Source organism: Equus caballus, chromosome 7 (assembly GCF_041296265.1).
Source record: "Equus caballus isolate H_3958 breed thoroughbred chromosome 7, TB-T2T, whole genome shotgun sequence".
Taxonomy (NCBI): Eukaryota; Metazoa; Chordata; class Mammalia; order Perissodactyla; family Equidae; genus Equus; species Equus caballus.
Window position 1 is genome coordinate 44,896,720 of NC_091690.1, and position 19,830 is coordinate 44,916,549.

Below are 19,830 nucleotides of genomic sequence, written 5' to 3' on the forward strand. Positions count from 1 at the left end.
GGGCCTAGAGCTCAAAGGGAGAAAATCCAGCCTTGTGTCCTCAAGGGCAGAGAGGCCCCACATCGTCGGGCTTCCAGCTCTATGGGTAGCTGAGAAACAGCTTGCTCTGCACTGCTGTTTTACAGCCTACCGGGAACATGTCTTACAAAGGCCTGTGAAACGCAGTTTCTTCCCAGACCTGATCTCGCTGAAGTAGAACTTCTGCTCTGCCGTGTTCTACATGGGCCTAGAGCTGAAAGCGACAAAGTTCTGCCTTTTGTCCTCAAGGGCAGACAGGTCCCACAGCGTCCGGCTTCCACCTCTTTGGGAAGACAAGAAACAGCTCACTCTGCACAGGGCTTTTACAAGCCTACCGGGAGCATGTCTTACAAAGGCCTATGAAACGCAGTTTCCTCTCAGGCCTGCTCTCGCTGAAGTAGAACTTCTGCTCTGCCGTGTCCTACATGGGCCTAGATCTAAAAGGGACAAAGTCCTGTCTTGTGTCCTCAAGGGCAGACAGGCCCCACAGCGTCCGGCTTCCAGCTCTTTTGCAGTCTAAGAAACAACTCGCTCTGCACAGGGCTCTTAAAGCCTACCGGGAGCATGTCTTACAAAGGCCTGTGAGACGCAGTTTCTTCCCAGGCCTGATCTCGCTGAAGTAGAACTTCTGCTCTGCCGTGTCCTATTTGACCCTAGACCTGCAATTCACAAAGTCCTGCCTTGTTTCCACAAGGGGAGGCAAGTCCCTCAGCGTCCGGCTTCCAGCTCTTTGGGCAGCTAAGAAACAACTCGCTCTGCACAGGGCTCCTACAAGCCTACCAAGAACAAGTTTACAAAGGCCTGCGAAACGCAGTTTCTTCCCAGGCCTGATCTCGCTGAAGCAGAAGTTCAGCTCTGCCGTGTCCTACATGGGCCTAGAGCTCAAAGGGAGAAAGTCCAGCCTTGTGTCCTCAAGGGCAGAGAGGCCCCACAGCGTCTGGCTTCCAGCTCTTTGGGCAGCTGAGAAACAGCTTGCTCTGCACTGCTGTTTTACAGCCTACTGGGAACATGTCTTTCAAAGGCCTGTGAAACGCAGTTTCTTCCCAGACCTGATCTCGCTGAAGTAGAACTTCTGCTCTGCCGTGTCCTACATGGGCCTAGAGCTGAAAGGGACAAAGTTCTGCCTTTTGTCCTCAAGGGCAGACAGGTCCCACAGCGTCCGGCTTCCAGCTCTTTGGGAAGCTAAGAAACAGCTCACTCTGGTCAGGGCTTTTACAAGCCTACCGGGAGCATGTCTTACAAAGGCCTATGAAACGCAGTTTCATCTTAGGCCTGCTCTCGCTGAAGTAGAACTTCTGCTCTGTCGTGTCCTACATGGGCCTAGAGCTGAAAGGGACAAAGTCCTCTGCTGTGTCTTCAATGGCAGACAGGCCCCACAGCGTCCGGCTTCCAGCTCTTTGGGCAGCTAAGAAACAGCTCGCTCTGCACTGGTGTTTTACAGGCTACTGGGAACATGTCCTACAAAGGCCTGTGAAACGCAGTTTCTTGCCAGGCCTGATCTCGGTGAAGTAGAACTTCTGCTCTGCCGTGTCCTACATGGGCCTCGAGCTGAAAGGGACAAAGTCCTCTGTGGTGTCTTCAAGGGAGACAGGCCCCACAGCGTCCGGCTTCCAGCTCTTTTGCAGTCTAAGAAATAACTCGCTCTGCACAGGGCTCTTAAAGCCTAGCGGGAACATGTCTTACAAAGGCCTGTGAGACGCACTTTCTTCCCAGGCCTGATCTCGCTGAAGTAGAACTTCTGATCTGCCGTGTTCTACATGGGCCTAGAGCTTAAAGGGACAAGGTTCTGCCTTTTGTCCTCAAGGGCAGACAGATCCCACAGCGTCCGGCTTCCAGCTCTTTGGGCAGCTAAGAAACAACTCGCTCTGCACAGGGCTCCTACAAGCCTACAAGGAACATGTTGACAAAGGCCTGCGAAACGCAGTTTCTTCCCAGGCCTGATCTCGCTGAAGCAGAAGTTCAGCTCTGCCGTGTCCTACATGGGCCTAGAGCTCAAAGGGAGAAAGTCCAGCCTTGTGTCCTCAAGGGTGGACAGGTCCCACAGCGTCCGGCTTCCAGCACTTTAGGAAGCTAAGAAACAGCTCACTCTGCAGAGGGCTTTTACAAGCCTACCGGGAGCATGTCTTACAAAGGCCTATGAAACGCAGTTTCATCTCAGGCCTGCTCTCGCTGAAGTAGAACTTCTGCTCTGCCGTGTCCTACATGGGCCTAGAGCTGAAAGGGACAAAGTCCTCTGCTGTGTCTTCAATGGCAGACAGGCCCCATAGCGTCCGGCTTCCAGCTCTTTGGGCAGCTAAGAAACAGCTCGCTCTGCACTGCTGTTTTACAGCCTACCGGGAACATGTCTTACAAAGGCCTGTGATACGCAGTTTCTTCCCAGACCTGATCTCGCTGAAGTAGAACTTCTGCTCTGCCGTGTCCTGCATGGGCCTAGAGCTGAAAGGGACAAAGTCCTGTCTTGTGTCCTCAAGGGCAGACTGGTCCCACAGCCTCCGGCTTCCAGCTCTTTGGCAGGCTAAGAAACAACTCGCTCTGCACAGGGCTCTTAAAGCCTACCGGGAACATGTCTTACAAAGGCCTGTGAAACGCAGTTTCTTCCCAGGCCTGATCTCGCTGAAGTAGAACTTCTGCTCTGCCGTGTTCTACATGGGCCTAGAGCTGAAAGGGACAAAGTTCTGCCTTTTGTCCTCAAGGGCAGACAGGTCCCACAGCGTCCGGCTTCCAGCTCTTTGGGAAGCCAAGAAACAGCTCACTCTGCTCAGGGCTTTTACAAACCTACAGGGAGCATGTCTTACAAAGGCCTATGAAACGCAGTTTCATCTCAGGCCTGCTCTCGCTGAAGTAGAACTTCTGCTCTGCCGTGTCCTACATGGGCCTAGAGCTAAAAGGGACAAAGTCCTGTCTTGTGTCCTAAAGGGCAGACAGGCCCCACAGCGTCCGGCTTCCAGCTCTTTTGCAGTCTAAGAAACAACTCGCTCTGCACAGGGCTCTTAAAGCCTACCGGGAACATGTCTTACAAAGGCCTGTGAGACGCACTTTCTTCCCAGGCCTGATCTCGCTGAAGTAGAACTTCTGCTCTGCCGTGTTCTACATGGGCCTAGAGCTGAAAGGGACAAAGTCCTCTGCTGTGTCTTCAATGGCAGACAGGCCCCACAGCGTCCGGCTTCCAGCTCTTTGGGCAGCTAAGAAACAGCTCGCTCTGCACTGGTGTTTTACAGCCTACTGGGAACATGTCCTACAAAGGCCTGTGAAACGCAGTTTCTTGCCAGGACTGATCTCGCTGAAGTAGAACTTCTTCTCTGCCATGGCCTACATGGACCTAGAGCTGAAAGGGACAAAGTTCTGCCTTTTGTCCTCAAGGGCAGACTCGTCCCACAGCGTCCGGCTTCCGGCTCTTTGGGAAGCTAAGAAATAGCTCACTCTGCACAGGGCTTTTACAACCCTACCGGTAGCATGTCTTACAAAAGCCTGTGAGACGCAGTTTCTTCCCAGGCCTGATCTCGCTGAAGTAGAACTTCTACTCTGCCATGTCCTATTTGACCCTAGAGCTGCAATTCACAAAGTCCTGCCTTGTTTCCACAAGGGGAGGCAAGTCCCTCAGCGTCCGGCTTCCAGCTCTTTGGGCAGCTAAGAAACAACTCGCTCTGCACAGGGCTCCTACAAGCCTACCAGGAACAAGTTTACAAAGGCCTGCGAAACGCAGTTTCTTCCCAGGCCTGATCTCGCTGAAGCAGAAGTTCAGCTCTGCCGTGTCCTATATGGGCCTAGAGCTCAAAGGGAGAAAGTCCAGCCTTGTGTCCTCAAGGGCAGAGAGGCCCCACAGCGTCTGGCTTCCAGCTCTTTGGGCAGCTGAGAAACAGCTTGCTCTGCACTGCTGTTTTACAGCCTACTGGGAACATGTCTTTCAAAGGCCTGTGAAACGCAGTTTCTTCCCAGACCTGATCTCGCTGAAGTAGAACTTCTGCTCTGCCGTGTCCTGCATGGGCCTAGAGCTGAAAGGGACAAAGTCCTGTCTTGTGTCCTCAAGGGCAGACTGGTCCCACAGCGTCCGGCTTCCAGCTCTTTGGGAAGCTAAGAAACAGCTCACTCTGGTCAGGGCTTTTACAAGCCTACCGGGAGCATGTCTTACAAAGGCCTATGAAACGCAGTTTCATCTCAGGCATGCTCTCGCTGAAGTAGAACTTCTGCTCTGCCGTGTCCTACATGGGCCTAGATCTGAAAGGGACAAAGTCCTGTGCTGTGTCTTCAAGGGCTGACAGGTCCCAAGCGTCCGGCTTCCAGCTCTTTGGGCAGCTAAGAAACAGCTCGCTCCGCACTGGTGTTTTACAGCCTACTGGGAACATGTCTTACAAAGGCCTGCGAAACGCAGTTTCTTGCCAGGCCTGATCTCGCTGAAGTAGAACTTCTGCTCTGCCGTGTCCTGCATGGGCCTAGAGCTGACAGGGACAAAGTCCTGTCTTGTGTCCTCAAGGGCAGACTGGTCCCACAGCGTCCTGCTTCCAGCTCTTTGGACAACTGAGAAACAGCTTGCTCTGCACTGCTGTTTTACAGCCTACTGGGAACATGTCTTACAAAGGCCTGTGAAACGCAGTTTCTTCCCAGGCCTGATCTCGCTGAAGTAGAACTTCTGCTCTGCCGTGTTCTACATGGGCCTGGAGCTGAAAGGGACAAAGTTCTGCCTTTTGTCCTCAAGGGCAGACAGGTCCCACAGCGTCCGGCTTCCAGCTCTTTGGGAAGCTAAGAAACATCTCACTCTGCACAGGGCTTTTACAAGCCTACCGGGAGCATGTCTTACAAAGGCCTATGAAACGCAGTTTCATCTCACGCCTGCTCTCGCTGAAGTAGAACTTCTGCTCTGCCGTGTCCTACAGGGGCCTAGAGCTCAAAGGGAGAAAGTCCAGCCTTGTGTCCATAAGGGCAGAGAGGCCCCACCGCGTCCGGCTTCCAGCTCTTTGGGCAGCTAAGAAACAAGTCGCTCTGCACAGGGCTCTTAAAGCCTACCGGGAACATGTCTTACAAAGGCCTGTGAGACGCAGTTTCTTCCCAGGCCTGATCTCGCTGAAGTAGAACTTCTGCTCTGCCGTGTCCTATTTGACCCTAGACCTGCAATTCACAAAGTCCTGCCTTGTTTCCACAAGGGGAGGCAAGTCCCTCAGCGTCCGGCTTCCAGCTCTTTGGGCAGATAAGAAACAACTCGCTCTGCACAGGGCTCCTACAAGCCTACCAGGAACATGTTTACAAAGGCCTGTGAAACGCAGTTTCTTCCCAGGCCTGATCTCGCTGAAGCAGAAGTTCAGCTCTGCCGTGTCCTATATGGGCCTAGAGCTCAAAGGGAGAAAGTCCAGCCTTGTGTCCTCAAGGGCAGAGAGGCCCCACAGCGTCTGGCTTCCAGCTCTTTGGGCAGCTGAGAAACAGCTTGCTCTGCACTGCTGTTTTACAGCCTACTGGGAACATGTCTTTCAAGGCCTGTGAAACGCAGTTTCTTCACAGACCTGATCTCGCTGAAGTAGAACTTCTGCTCTGCCGTGTCCTGCATGGGCCTAGAGCTGAAAGGGACAAAGTCCTGTCTTGTGTCCTCAAGGGCAGACTGGTCCCACAGCGTCCGGCTTCCAGCTCTTTGGCAGGCTAAGAAACAACTCGCTCTGCACAGGGCTCTTAAAGCCTACCGGGAACATGTCTTACAAAGGCCTGTGAAACGCAGTTTCTTCCCAGGCCTGATCTCCCTGAAGTAGAACTTCTGCTCTGCCGTGTTCTACATGGGCCTAGAGCTGAAAGGGACAAAGTTCTGCCTTTTGTCCTCAAGGGCAGACAGGTCCCACAGCGTCCGGCTTCCAGCTCTTTGGGAAGCCAAGAAACAGCTCACTCTGCACAGGTCTTTTACAAACCTACAGGGAGCATGTCTTACAAAGGCCTATGAAACGCAGTTTCATCTCAGGCCTGCTCTCGCTGAAGTAGAACTTCTGCTCTGCCGAGTCCTACATTGGCCTAGAGCTGAAAGGGACAAAGTCCTCTGTTGTGTCTTCAAGGGCAGACAGGCCCCACAGCGTCCGGCTTCCAGCTCTTTTGCAGTCTAAGAAACAACTCGCTCTGCACAGGGCTCTTAAAGCCTACCGGGAACATGTCTTACAAAGGCCTGTGAGACGCAGTTTCTTCCCAGGCCTGATCTCGCTGAAGTAGAACTTCTGCTCTGCCGTGTCCTATTTGACCCTAGAGCTGCAATTCACAAAGTCCTGCCTTGTTTCCACAAGGGGAGGCAAGTCCCTCAGAGTCCGGCTTCCAGCTCTTTGGGCAGCTAAGAAACAACTCGCTCTGCACAGGGCTCCTACAAGCCTACCAGGAACATGTTTACAAAGGCCTGCGAAACGCAGTTTCTTGCCAGGCCTGATCTCGCTGAAGTAGAACTTCTGCTCTGCCGTGTCCTGCATGGGCCTAGAGCTGACAGGGACAAAGTCCTGTCTTGTGTCCCCAAGGGCAGACTGGTCCCACAGCGTCCTGCTTCCAGCTCTTTGGACAACTGAGAAACAGCTTGCTCTGCACTTCTGTTTTACAGCCTACTGGGAACATGTCTTACAAAGGCCTGTGAAACGCAGTTTCTTCCCAGGCCTGATCTCGCTGAAGTAGAACTTCTGCTGTGCCGTGTTCTACATGGGCCTGGAGCTGAAAGGGACAAAGTTCTGCCTTTTGTCCTCAAGGGCAGACAGGTCCCACAGCGTCCGGCTTCCAGCTCTTTGGGAAGCTAAGAAACAGCTCACTCTACACAGGGCTTTTACAAGCCTACCGGGAGCATGTCTTACAAAGGCCTATGAAACGCAGTTTCATCTCACGCCTGTTCTCGCTGAAGTAGAACTTCTGCTCTGCCGTGTCCTACAGGGGCCTAGAGCTCAAAGGGAGAAAGTCCAGCCTTGTGTCCATAAGGGCAGAGAGGCCCCACCGCGTCCGGCTTCCAGCTCTTTGGGCAGCTAAGAAACAAGTCGCTCTGCACAGGGCTCTTAAAGCCTACCGGGAACATGTCTTACAAAGGCCTGTGAGACGCAGTTTCTTCCCAGTCCTGATCTCGCTGAAGTAGAAGTTCAGCTCTGCCGTGTCCTACATGGGACTAGAGCTCAAAGGGAGAAAGTCCAGCCTTGTGTCCTCAAGGGCAGAGAGGCCGCACAGCGTCCGACTTCCAGCTCTTTGGGCAGCTGAGAAACAGCTTGCTCTGCACTGCTGTTTTACAGCCTACCGGGAACATGTCTTACAATGGCCAGTGAAACGCAGTTTCTTCCCAGACCTGATCTCGCTGAAGTAGAACTTCTGCTCTGCCGTGTCCTGCATGGGCCTAGAGCTGAAAGGGACAAAGTCCTGTCTTGTGTCCTCAAGGGCAGACTGGTCCCACAGCGTCCGGCTTCCAGTTCTTTGGCAGGCTGAGAAACAACTCGCTCTGCACAGGGCTCTTAAAGCCTACCGGGAACATGTCTTACAAAGGCCTGTGAAACGCAGTTTCTTCCCAGGCCTGATCTCGCTGAAGTAGAACTTCTGCTCTGCCGTGTCCTACATGGGCCTAGAGCTGAAAGGGACAAAGTTCTGCCTTTTCTCCTCAAGGGCAGACACGTCCCACAGCGTCCGGCTTCCAGCTCTTTGGGAAGCTAAGAAACAGCACACTCTGCACTGGGCTTTTACAAGCCTACCGGGAGCATGTCTTACAAAGGCCTAGGAAACGCAGTTTCATCTCAGGCCTGCTCTCGCTGAAGTAGAACTTCTGCTCTGCCGTGTCCTACGTGGGCCTAGATCTAAAAGGGACAAAGTCCTGTCTTGTGTCCTCAAGGGCAGACAGGCCCCACAGCGTCCGGCTTCCAGCTCTTTTGCAGTCTAAGAAACAACTCGCTCTGCACAGGGCTCTTAAAGCCTACCGGGAACATGTCTTACAAAGGCCTGTGAGACGCAGTTTCTTCCCAGGACTGATCTCGCTGAAGTAGAACTTCTACTCTGCCATGTCCTATTTGACCCTAGAGCTGCAATTCACAAAGTCCTGCCTTGTTTCCACAAGGGGAGGCAAGTCCCTCAGCGTCCGGCTTCCAGCTCTTTGGGCAGCTAAGAAACAACTCGCTCTGCACAGGGCTCCTACAAGCCTACCAGGAACAAGTTTACAAAGGCCTGCGAAACGCAGTTTCTTCCCAGGCCTGATCTCGCTGAAGCAGAAGTTCAGCTCTGCCGTGTCCTATATGGGCCTAGAGCTCAAAGGGAGAAAGTCCAGCCTTGTGTCCTCAAGGGCAGAGAGGCCCCACAGCGTCTGGCTTCCAGCTCTTTGGGCAGCTGAGAAACAGCTTGCTCTGCACTGCTGTTTTACAGCCTACTGGGAACATGTCTTTCAAAGGCCTGTGAAACGCAGTTTCTTCCCAGACCTGATCTCGCTGAAGTAGAACTTCTGCTCTGCCGTGTCCTGCATGGGCCTAGAGCTGAAAGGGACAAAGTCCTGTCTTGTGTCCTCAAGGGCAGACTGGTCCCACAGCGTCCGGCTTCCAGCTCTTTGGGAAGCTAAGAAACAGCTCACTCTGCTCAGGGCTTTTACAAGCCTACCGGGAGCATGTCTTTCAAAGGCCTATGAAACGCAGTTTCATCTCAGGCATGCTCTCGCTGAAGTAGAACTTCTGCTCTGCCGTGTCCTACATGGGCCTAGATCTGAAAGGGACAAAGTCCTGTGCTGTGTCTTCAAGGGCTGACAGGTCCCAAGCGTCCGGCTTCCAGCTCTTTGGGCAGCTAAGAAACAGCTCGCTCCGCACTGGTGTTTTACAGCCTACTGGGAACATGTCTTACAAAGGCCTGCGAAACGCAGTTTCTTGCCAGGCCTGATCTCGCTGAAGTAGAACTTCTGCTCTGCCGTGTCCTGCATGGGCCTAGAGCTGACAGGGACAAAGTCCTGTCTTGTGTCCTCAAGGGCAGACTGGTCCCACAGCGTCCTGCTTCCAGCTCTTTGGACAACTGAGAAACAGCTTGCTCTGCACTTCTGTTTTACAGCCTACTGGGAACATGTCTTACAAAGGCCTGTGAAACGCAGTTTCTTCCCAGGCCTGATCTCGCTGAAGTAGAACTTCTGCTCTGCCGTGTTCTACATGGGCCTGGAGCTGAAAGGGACAAAGTTCTGCCTTTTATCCTCAAGGGCAGACAGGTCTCACAGCGTCCGGCTTCCAGCTCTTTGGGAAGCTAAGAAACAGCTCACTCTACACAGGGCTTTTACAAGCCTACCGGGAGCATGTCTTACAAAGGCCTATGAAACGCAGTTTCATCTCACGCCTGCTCTCGCTGAAGTAGAACTTCTGCTCTGCCGTGTCCTACAGGGGCCTAGAGCTCAAAGGGAGAAAGTCCAGCCTTGTGTCCATAAGGGCAGAGAGGCCCCACCGCGTCCGGCTTCCAGCTCTTTGGGCAGCTAAGAAACAAGTCGCTCTGCACAGGGCTCTTAAAGCCTACCGGGAACACGTCTTACAAAGGCCTGTGAGACGCAGTTTCTTCCCAGGCCTGATCTCGCTGAAGTAGAACTTCTGCTCTGCCGTGTCCTATTTGACCCTATAGCTGCAATTCACAAAGTCCTGCCTTGTTTCCACAAGGGGAGGCAAGTCCCTCAGCGTCCGGCTTCCAGCTCTTTGGGCAGCTAAGAAACAACTCGCTCTGCACAGGGCTCCTACAAGCCTACCAGGAACAAGTTTACAAAGGCCTGCGAAACGCAGTTTCTTCCCAGGCCTGATCTCGCTGAAGCAGAAGTTCAGCTCTGCCGTGTCCTACATGGGCCTAGAGCTCAAAGGGAGAAAGTCCAGCCTTGTGTCCTCAAGGGCAGAGAGGCCCCACATCGTCGGGCTTCCAGCTCTATGGGTAGCTGAGAAACAGCTTGCTCTGCACTGCTGTTTTACAGCCTACCGGGAACATGTCTTACAAAGGCCTGTGAAACGCAGTTTCTTCCCAGACCTGATCTCGCTGAAGTAGAACTTCTGCTCTGCCGTGTTCTACATGGGCCTAGAGCTGAAAGCGACAAAGTTCTGCCTTTTGTCCTCAAGGGCAGACAGGTCCCACAGCGTCCGGCTTCCAGCTCTTTGGGTAGCCAAGAAACAGCTCACTCTGCTCAGGGCTTTTACAAGCCTACCGGGAGCATGTCTTACAAAGGCCTATGAAACGCAGTTTCATCTCAGGCCTGCTCTCGCTGAAGTAGAACTTCTGCTCTGTCGTGTCCTACATGGGCCTAGAGCTGAAAGGGACAAAGTCCTCTGCTGTGTCTTCAATGGCAGACAGGCCCCACATCGTCCGGCTTCCAGCTCTTTTGCAGTCTAAGAAACAACTCGCTCTGCACAGGGCTCTTAAAGCCTAGCGGGAACATGTCTTACAAAGGCCTGTGAGACGCACTTTCTTCCCAGGCCTGATCTCGCTGAAGTAGAACTTCTGCTCTGCCGTGTTCTACATGGGCCTAGAGCTGAAAGGGACAAAGTCCTCTGCTGTGTCTTCAATGGCAGACAGGCCCCACAGGGTCCGGCTTCCAGCTCTTTGGGCAGCTAAGAAACAACTCGCTCTGCACAGGGCTCCTACAAGCCTACCAGGAACAAGTTTACAAAGGCCTGCGAAACGCAGTTTCTTCCCAGGCCTGATCTCGCTGAAGCAGAAGTTCAGCTCTGCCGTGTCCTACATGGGCCTAGAGCTCAAAGGGAGAAAGTCCAGCCTTGTGTCCTCAAGGGCAGAGAGGCCCCACAGCGTCTGGCTTCCAGCTCTTTGGGCAGCTGAGAAACAGCTTGCTCTGCACTGCTGTTTTACAGCCTACTGGGAACATGTCTTTCAAAGGCCTGTGAAACGCAGTTTCTTCCCAGACCTGATCTCGCTGAAGTAGAACTTCTGCTCTGCCGTGTCCTACATTGGCCTAGAGCTGAAAGGGACAAAGTTCTGCCTTTTGTCCTCAAGGGCAGACAGGTCCCACAGCGTCCGGCTTCCAGCTCTTTGGGCAGCTATGAAACAGCTCGCTCTGCACTGGTGTTTTACAGCCTACTGGGAACATGTCCTACAAAGGCCTGTGAAACGCAGTTTCTTGCCAGGACTGATCTCGGTGAAGTAGAACTTCTGCTCTGCCGTGTCCTACATGGGCCTAGAGCTGAAAGGGACAAAGTCCTCTGTTGTGTCTTCAAGGGCAGACAGGCCCCACAGCGTCCGGCTTCCAGCTCTTTTGCAGTCTAAGAAACAACTTGCTCTGCACAGGGCTCTTAAAGCCTAGCGGGAACATGTCTTACAAAGGCCTGTGACACGCACTATCTTCCCAGGCCTGATCTCGCTGAAGTAGAACTTCTGCTCTGCCGTGTTCTACATGGGCCTAGAGCTGAAAGGGACAAGGTTCTGCCTTTTGTCCTCAAGGGCAGACAGGTCCCACAGCGTACGGCTTCCAGCTCTTTGGGCAGCTAAGAAACAGCTCGCTCTGCACTGGCGTTTTACAGCCTACGTGGAACATGTCCTACAAAGGCCTGTGAAACGCAGTTTCTTGCCAGGCCTGATCTCGGTGAAGTAGAACTTCTGCTCTGCCGTGTCCTACATTGGCCTAGAGCTGAAAGGGACAAAGTCCTCTGTTGTGTCTTCAAGGGCAGACATGCCCCACAGCGTCCGGCTTCCAGCTCTTTTGCAGTCTAAGAAACAACTCGCTCTGCACAGGGCTCCTACAAGCCTACTGGGAACATGTCCTACAAAGGCCTGTGAAACGCAGTTTCTTCCCAGGCCTGATCTCGCTGAAGCAGAAGTTCAGCTCTGCCGTGTCCTACATGGGCCTAGAGCTCAAAGGGAGAAAGTCCAGCCTTGTGTCCATAAGGGCAGAGAGGCCCCACCGCGTCCGGCTTCCAGCTCTTTGGGCAGCTAAGAAACAACTCGCTCTGCACAGGGCTCTTAAAGCCTACCGGGAACATGTCTTACAAAGGCCTGTGAGACGCAGTTTCTTCCCAGGCCTGATCTCGCTGAAGTAGAACTTCTGCTCTGCCGTGTCCTATTTGACCCTAGACCTGCAATTCACAAAGTCCTGCCTTGTTTCCACAAGGGGAGGCAAGTCCCTCAGCGTCCGGCTTCCAGCTCTTTGGGCAGCTAAGAAACAACTCGCTCTGCACAGGGCTCCTACAAGCCTACCAGGAACAAGTTTACAAAGGCCTGCGAAACGCAGTTTCTTCCCAGGCCTGATCTCGCTGAAGCAGAAGTTCAGCTCTGCCGTGTCCTATATGGGCCTAGAGCTCAAAGGGAGAAAGTCCAGCCTTGTGTCCTCAAGGGCAGAGAGGCCCCACAGCGTCTGGCTTCCAGCTCTTTGGGCAGCTGAGAAACAGCTTGCTCTGCACTGCTGTTTTACAGCCTACTGGGAACATGTCTTTCAAAGGCCTGTGAAACGCAGTTTCTTCCCAGACCTGATCTCGCTGAAGTAGAACTTCTGCTCTGCCGTGTCCTGCATGGGCCTAGAGCTGAAAGGGACAAAGTCCTGTCTTGTGTCCTCAAGGGCAGACTGGTCCCACAGCGTCCGGCTTCCAGCTCTTTGGGAAGCTAAGAAACAGCTCACTCTGGTCAGGGCTTTTACAAGCCTACCGGGAGCATGTCTTACAAAGGCCTATGAAACGCAGTTTCATCTCAGGCATGCTCTCGCTGAAGTAGAACTTCTGCTCTGCCGTGTCCTACATGGGCCTAGATCTGAAAGGGACAAAGTCCTCTGCTGTGTCTTCAATGGCAGACAGGCCCCACAGCGTCCGGCTTCCAGCTCTTTTGCAGTCTAAGAAACAACTCGCTCTGCACAGGGCTCTTAAAGCCTAGCAGTAACATGTCTTACAAAGGCCTGTGAGACGCACTTTCTTCCCAGGCCTGATCTCGCTGAAGTAGAACTTCTGCTCTGCCGTGTTCTACATGGGCCTAGAGCTGAAAGGGACAAAGTCCTCTGCTGTGTCTTCAATGGCAGACAGGCCCCACAGGGTCCGGCTTCCAGCTCTTTGGGCAGCTAAGAAACAGCTCGCTCTGCACTGGTGTTTTACAGCCTACTGGGAACATGTCCTACAAAGGCCTGTGAAACGCAGTTTCTTGCCAGGACTGATCTCGGTGAAGTAGAACTTCTGCTCTGCCGTGTCCTACATGGGCCTAGAGCTGAAAGGGACAAAGTCCTCTGTTGTGTCTTCAAGGGCAGACAGGCCCCACAGCGTCCGGCTTCCAGCTCTTTTGCAGTCTAAGAAACAACTTGCTCTGCACAGGGCTCTTAAAGCCTAGCGGGAACATGTCTTACAAAGGCCTGTGACACGCACTATCTTCCCAGGCCTGATCTCGCTGAAGTAGAACTTCTGCTCTGCCGTGTTCTACATGGGCCTAGAGCTGAAAGGGACAAGGTTCTGCCTTTTGTCCTCAAGGGCAGACAGGTCCCACAGCGTACGGCTTCCAGCTCTTTGGGCAGCTAAGAAACAGCTCGCTCTGCACTGGCGTTTTACAGCCTACGTGGAACATGTCCTACAAAGGCCTGTGAAACGCAGTTTCTTGCCAGGCCTGATCTCGGTGAAGTAGAACTTCTGCTCTGCCGTGTCCTACATTGGCCTAGAGCTGAAAGGGACAAAGTCCTCTGTTGTGTCTTCAAGGGCAGACATGCCCCACAGCGTCCGGCTTCCAGCTCTTTTGCAGTCTAAGAAACAACTCGCTCTGCACATGGCTCCTACAAGCCTACCAGGAACATGTTTACAAAGGCCTGCTAACGCAGTTTCTTCCCAGGCCTGATCTCGCTGAAGCAGAAGTTCAGCTCTGCCGTGTCCTACATGGGCCTAGAGCTCAAAGGGAGAAAATCCAGCCTTGTGTCCTCAAGGGCAGAGAGGCCCCACATCGTCGGGCTTCCAGCTCTATGGGTAGCTGAGAAACAGCTTGCTCTGCACTGCTGTTTTACAGCCTACCGGGAACATGTCTTACAAAGGCCTGTGAAACGCAGTTTCTTCCCAGACCTGATCTCGCTGAAGTAGAACTTCTGCTCTGCCGTGTTCTACATGGGCCTAGAGCTGAAAGCGACAAAGTTCTGCCTTTTGTCCTCAAGGGCAGACAGGTCCCACAGCGTCCGGCTTCCACCTCTTTGGGAAGACAAGAAACAGCTCACTCTGCACAGGGCTTTTACAAGCCTACCGGGAGCATGTCTTACAAAGGCCTATGAAACGCAGTTTCCTCTCAGGCCTGCTCTCGCTGAAGTAGAACTTCTGCTCTGCCGTGTCCTACATGGGCCTAGATCTAAAAGGGACAAAGTCCTGTCTTGTGTCCTCAAGGGCAGACAGGCCCCACAGCGTCCGGCTTCCAGCTCTTTTGCAGTCTAAGAAACAACTCGCTCTGCACAGGGCTCTTAAAGCCTACCGGGAGCATGTCTTACAAAGGCCTGTGAGACGCAGTTTCTTCCCAGGCCTGATCTCGCTGAAGTAGAACTTCTGCTCTGCCGTGTCCTATTTGACCCTAGAGCTGCAATTCACAAAGTCCTGCCTTGTTTCCACAAGGGGAGGCAAGTCCCTCAGCGTCCGGCTTCCAGCTCTTTGGGCAGCTAAGAAACAACTCGCTCTGCACAGGGCTCCTACAAGCCTACCAAGAACAAGTTTACAAAGGCCTGCGAAACGCAGTTTCTTCCCAGGCCTCATCTCGCTGAAGCAGAAGTTCAGCTCTGCCGTGTCCTACATGGGCCTAGAGCTCAAAGGGAGAAAGTCCAGCCTTGTGTCCTCAAGGGCAGAGAGGCCCCACAGCGTCTGGCTTCCAGCTCTTTGGGCAGCTGAGAAACAGCTTGCTCTGCACTGCTGTTTTACAGCCTACTGGGAACATGTCTTTCAAAGGCCTGTGAAACGCAGTTTCTTCCCAGACCTGATCTCGCTGAAGTAGAACTTCTGCTCTGCCGTGTCCTACATGGGCCTAGAGCTGAAAGGGACAAAGTTCTGCCTTTTGTCCTCAAGGGCAGACAGGTCCCACAGCGTCCGGCTTCCAGCTCTTTGGGAAGCTAAGAAACAGCTCACTCTGGTCAGGGCTTTTACAAGCCTACCGGGAGCATGTCTTACAAAGGCCTATGAAACGCAGTTTCATCTTAGGCCTGCTCTCGCTGAAGTAGAACTTCTGCTCTGTCGTGTCCTACATGGGCCTAGAGCTGAAAGGGACAAAGTCCTCTGCTGTGTCTTCAATGGCAGACAGGCCCCACAGCGTCCGGCTTCCAGCTCTTTGGGCAGCTAAGAAACAGCTCGCTCTGCACTGGTGTTTTACAGGCTACTGGGAACATGTCCTACAAAGGCCTGTGAAACGCAGTTTCTTGCCAGGCCTGATCTCGGTGAAGTAGAACTTCTGCTCTGCCGTGTCCTACATGGGCCTCGAGCTGAAAGGGACAAAGTCCTCTGTGGTGTCTTCAAGGGAGACAGGCCCCACAGCGTCCGGCTTCCAGCTCTTTTGCAGTCTAAGAAATAACTCGCTCTGCACAGGGCTCTTAAAGCCTAGCGGGAACATGTCTTACAAAGGCCTGTGAGACGCACTTTCTTCCCAGGCCTGATCTCGCTGAAGTAGAACTTCTGATCTGCCGTGTTCTACATGGGCCTAGAGCTTAAAGGGACAAGGTTCTGCCTTTTGTCCTCAAGGGCAGACAGATCCCACAGCGTCCGGCTTCCAGCTCTTTGGGCAGCTAAGAAACAACTCGCTCTGCACAGGGCTCCTACAAGCCTACAAGGAACATGTTGACAAAGGCCTGCGAAACGCAGTTTCTTCCCAGGCCTGATCTCGCTGAAGCAGAAGTTCAGCTCTGCCGTGTCCTACATGGGCCTAGAGCTCAAAGGGAGAAAGTCCAGCCTTGTGTCCTCAAGGGTGGACAGGTCCCACAGCGTCCGGCTTCCAGCACTTTAGGAAGCTAAGAAACAGCTCACTCTGCAGAGGGCTTTTACAAGCCTACCGGGAGCATGTCTTACAAAGGCCTATGAAACGCAGTTTCATCTCAGGCCTGCTCTCGCTGAAGTAGAACTTCTGCTCTGCCGTGTCCTACATGGGCCTAGAGCTGAAAGGGACAAAGTCCTCTGCTGTGTCTTCAATGGCAGACAGGCCCCATAGCGTCCGGCTTCCAGCTCTTTGGGCAGCTAAGAAACAGCTCGCTCTGCACTGCTGTTTTACAGCCTACCGGGAACATGTCTTACAAAGGCCTGTGATACGCAGTTTCTTCCCAGACCTGATCTCGCTGAAGTAGAACTTCTGCTCTGCCGTGTCCTGCATGGGCCTAGAGCTGAAAGGGACAAAGTCCTGTCTTGTGTCCTCAAGGGCAGACTGGTCCCACAGCCTCCGGCTTCCAGCTCTTTGGCAGGCTAAGAAACAACTCGCTCTGCACAGGGCTCTTAAAGCCTACCGGGAACATGTCTTACAAAGGCCTGTGAAACGCAGTTTCTTCCCAGGCCTGATCTCGCTGAAGTAGAACTTCTGCTCTGCCGTGTTCTACATGGGCCTAGAGCTGAAAGGGACAAAGTTCTGCCTTTTGTCCTCAAGGGCAGACAGGTCCCACAGCGTCCGGCTTCCAGCTCTTTGGGAAGCCAAGAAACAGCTCACTCTGCTCAGGGCTTTTACAAACCTACAGGGAGCATGTCTTACAAAGGCCTATGAAACGCAGTTTCATCTCAGGCCTGCTCTCGCTGAAGTAGAACTTCTGCTCTGCCGTGTCCTACATGGGCCTAGAGCTAAAAGGGACAAAGTCCTGTCTTGTGTCCTAAAGGGCAGACAGGCCCCACAGCGTCCGGCTTCCAGCTCTTTTGCAGTCTAAGAAACAACTCGCTCTGCACAGGGCTCTTAAAGCCTACCGGGAACATGTCTTACAAAGGCCTGTGAGACGCACTTTCTTCCCAGGCCTGATCTCGCTGAAGTAGAACTTCTGCTCTGCCGTGTTCTACATGGGCCTAGAGCTGAAAGGGACAAAGTCCTCTGCTGTGTCTTCAATGGCAGACAAGCCCCACAGCGTCCGGCTTCCAGCTCTTTGGGCAGCTAAGAAACAGCTCGCTCTGCACTGGTGTTTTACAGCCTACTGGGAACATGTCCTACAAAGGCCTGTGAAACGCAGTTTCTTGCCAGGACTGATCTCGCTGAAGTAGAACTTCTTCTCTGCCATGGCCTACATGGACCTAGAGCTGAAAGGGACAAAGTTCTGCCTTTTGTCCTCAAGGGCAGACTCGTCCCACAGCGTCCGGCTTCCGGCTCTTTGGGAAGCTAAGAAATAGCTCACTCTGCACAGGGCTTTTACAACCCTACCGGTAGCATGTCTTACAAAAGCCTGTGAGACGCAGTTTCTTCCCAGGCCTGATCTCGCTGAAGTAGAACTTCTACTCTGCCATGTCCTATTTGACCCTAGAGCTGCAATTCACAAAGTCCTGCCTTGTTTCCACAAGGGGAGGCAAGTCCCTCAGCGTCCGGCTTCCAGCTCTTTGGGCAGCTAAGAAACAACTCGCTCTGCACAGGGCTCCTACAAGCCTACCAGGAACAAGTTTACAAAGGCCTGCGAAACGCAGTTTCTTCCCAGGCCTGATCTCGCTGAAGCAGAAGTTCAGCTCTGCCGTGTCCTATATGGGCCTAGAGCTCAAAGGGAGAAAGTCCAGCCTTGTGTCCTCAAGGGCAGAGAGGCCCCACAGCGTCTGGCTTCCAGCTCTTTGGGCAGCTGAGAAACAGCTTGCTCTGCACTGCTGTTTTACAGCCTACTGGGAACATGTCTTTCAAAGGCCTGTGAAACGCAGTTTCTTCCCAGACCTGATCTCGCTGAAGTAGAACTTCTGCTCTGCCGTGTCCTGCATGGGCCTAGAGCTGAAAGGGACAAAGTCCTGTCTTGTGTCCTCAAGGGCAGACTGGTCCCACAGCGTCCGGCTTCCAGCTCTTTGGGAAGCTAAGAAACAGCTCACTCTGGTCAGGGCTTTTACAAGCCTACCGGGAGCATGTCTTACAAAGGCCTATGAAACGCAGTTTCATCTCAGGCATGCTCTCGCTGAAGTAGAACTTCTGCTCTGCCGTGTCCTACATGGGCCTAGATCTGAAAGGGACAAAGTCCTGTGCTGTGTCTTCAAGGGCTGACAGGTCCCAAGCGTCCGGCTTCCAGCTCTTTGGGCAGCTAAGAAACAGCTCGCTCCGCACTGGTGTTTTACAGCCTACTGGGAACATGTCTTACAAAGGCCTGCGAAACGCAGTTTCTTGCCAGGCCTGATCTCGCTGAAGTAGAACTTCTGCTCTGCCGTGTCCTGCATGGGCCTAGAGCTGACAGGGACAAAGTCCTGTCTTGTGTCCTCAAGGGCAGACTGGTCCCACAGCGTCCTGCTTCCAGCTCTTTGGACAACTGAGAAACAGCTTGCTCTGCACTGCTGTTTTACAGCCTACTGGGAACATGTCTTACAAAGGCCTGTGAAACGCAGTTTCTTCCCAGGCCTGATCTCGCTGAAGTAGAACTTCTGCTCTGCCGTGTTCTACATGGGCCTGGAGCTGAAAGGGACAAAGTTCTGCCTTTTGTCCTCAAGGGCAGACAGGTCCCACAGCGTCCGGCTTCCAGCTCTTTGGGAAGCTAAGAAACATCTCACTCTGCACAGGGCTTTTACAAGCCTACCGGGAGCATGTCTTACAAAGGCCTATGAAACGCAGTTTCATCTCACGCCTGCTCTCGCTGAAGTAGAACTTCTGCTCTGCCGTGTCCTACAGGGGCCTAGAGCTCAAAGGGAGAAAGTCCAGCCTTGTGTCCATAAGGGCAGAGAGGCCCCACCGCGTCCGGCTTCCAGCTCTTTGGGCAGCTAAGAAACAAGTCGCTCTGCACAGGGCTCTTAAAGCCTACCGGGAACATGTCTTACAAAGGCCTGTGAGACGCAGTTTCTTCCCAGGCCTGATCTCGCTGAAGTAGAACTTCTGCTCTGCCGTGTCCTATTTGACCCTAGACCTGCAATTCACAAAGTCCTGCCTTGTTTCCACAAGGGGAGGCAAGTCCCTCAGCGTCCGGCTTCCAGCTCTTTGGGCAGATAAGAAACAACTCGCTCTGCACAGGGCTCCTACAAGCCTACCAGGAACATGTTTACAAAGGCCTGTGAAACGCAGTTTCTTCCCAGGCCTGATCTCGCTGAAGCAGAAGTTCAGCTCTGCCGTGTCCTATATGGGCCTAGAGCTCAAAGGGAGAAAGTCCAGCCTTGTGTCCTCAAGGGCAGAGAGGCCCCACAGCGTCTGGCTTCCAGCTCTTTGGGCAGCTGAGAAACAGCTTGCTCTGCACTGCTGTTTTACAGCCTACTGGGAACATGTCTTTCAAGGCCTGTGAAACGCAGTTTCTTCACAGACCTGATCTCGCTGAAGTAGAACTTCTGCTCTGCCGTGTCCTGCATGGGCCTAGAGCTGAAAGGGACAAAGTCCTGTCTTGTGTCCTCAAGGGCAGACTGGTCCCACAGCGTCCGGCTTCCAGCTCTTTGGCAGGCTAAGAAACAACTCGCTCTGCACAGGGCTCTTAAAGCCTACCGGGAACATGTCTTACAAAGGCCTGTGAAACGCAGTTTCTTCCCAGGCCTGATCTCCCTGAAGTAGAACTTCTGCTCTGCCGTGTTCTACATGGGCCTAGAGCTGAAAGGGACAAAGTTCTGCCTTTTGTCCTCAAGGGCAGACAGGTCCCACAGCGTCCGGCTTCCAGCTCTTTGGGAAGCCAAGAAACAGCTCACTCTGCACAGGTCTTTTACAAACCTACAGGGAGCATGTCTTACAAAGGCCTATGAAACGCAGTTTCATCTCAGGCCTGCTCTCGCTGAAGTAGAACTTCTGCTCTGCCGAGTCCTACATTGGCCTAGAGCTGAAAGGGACAAAGTCCTCTGTTGTGTCTTCAAGGGCAGACAGGCC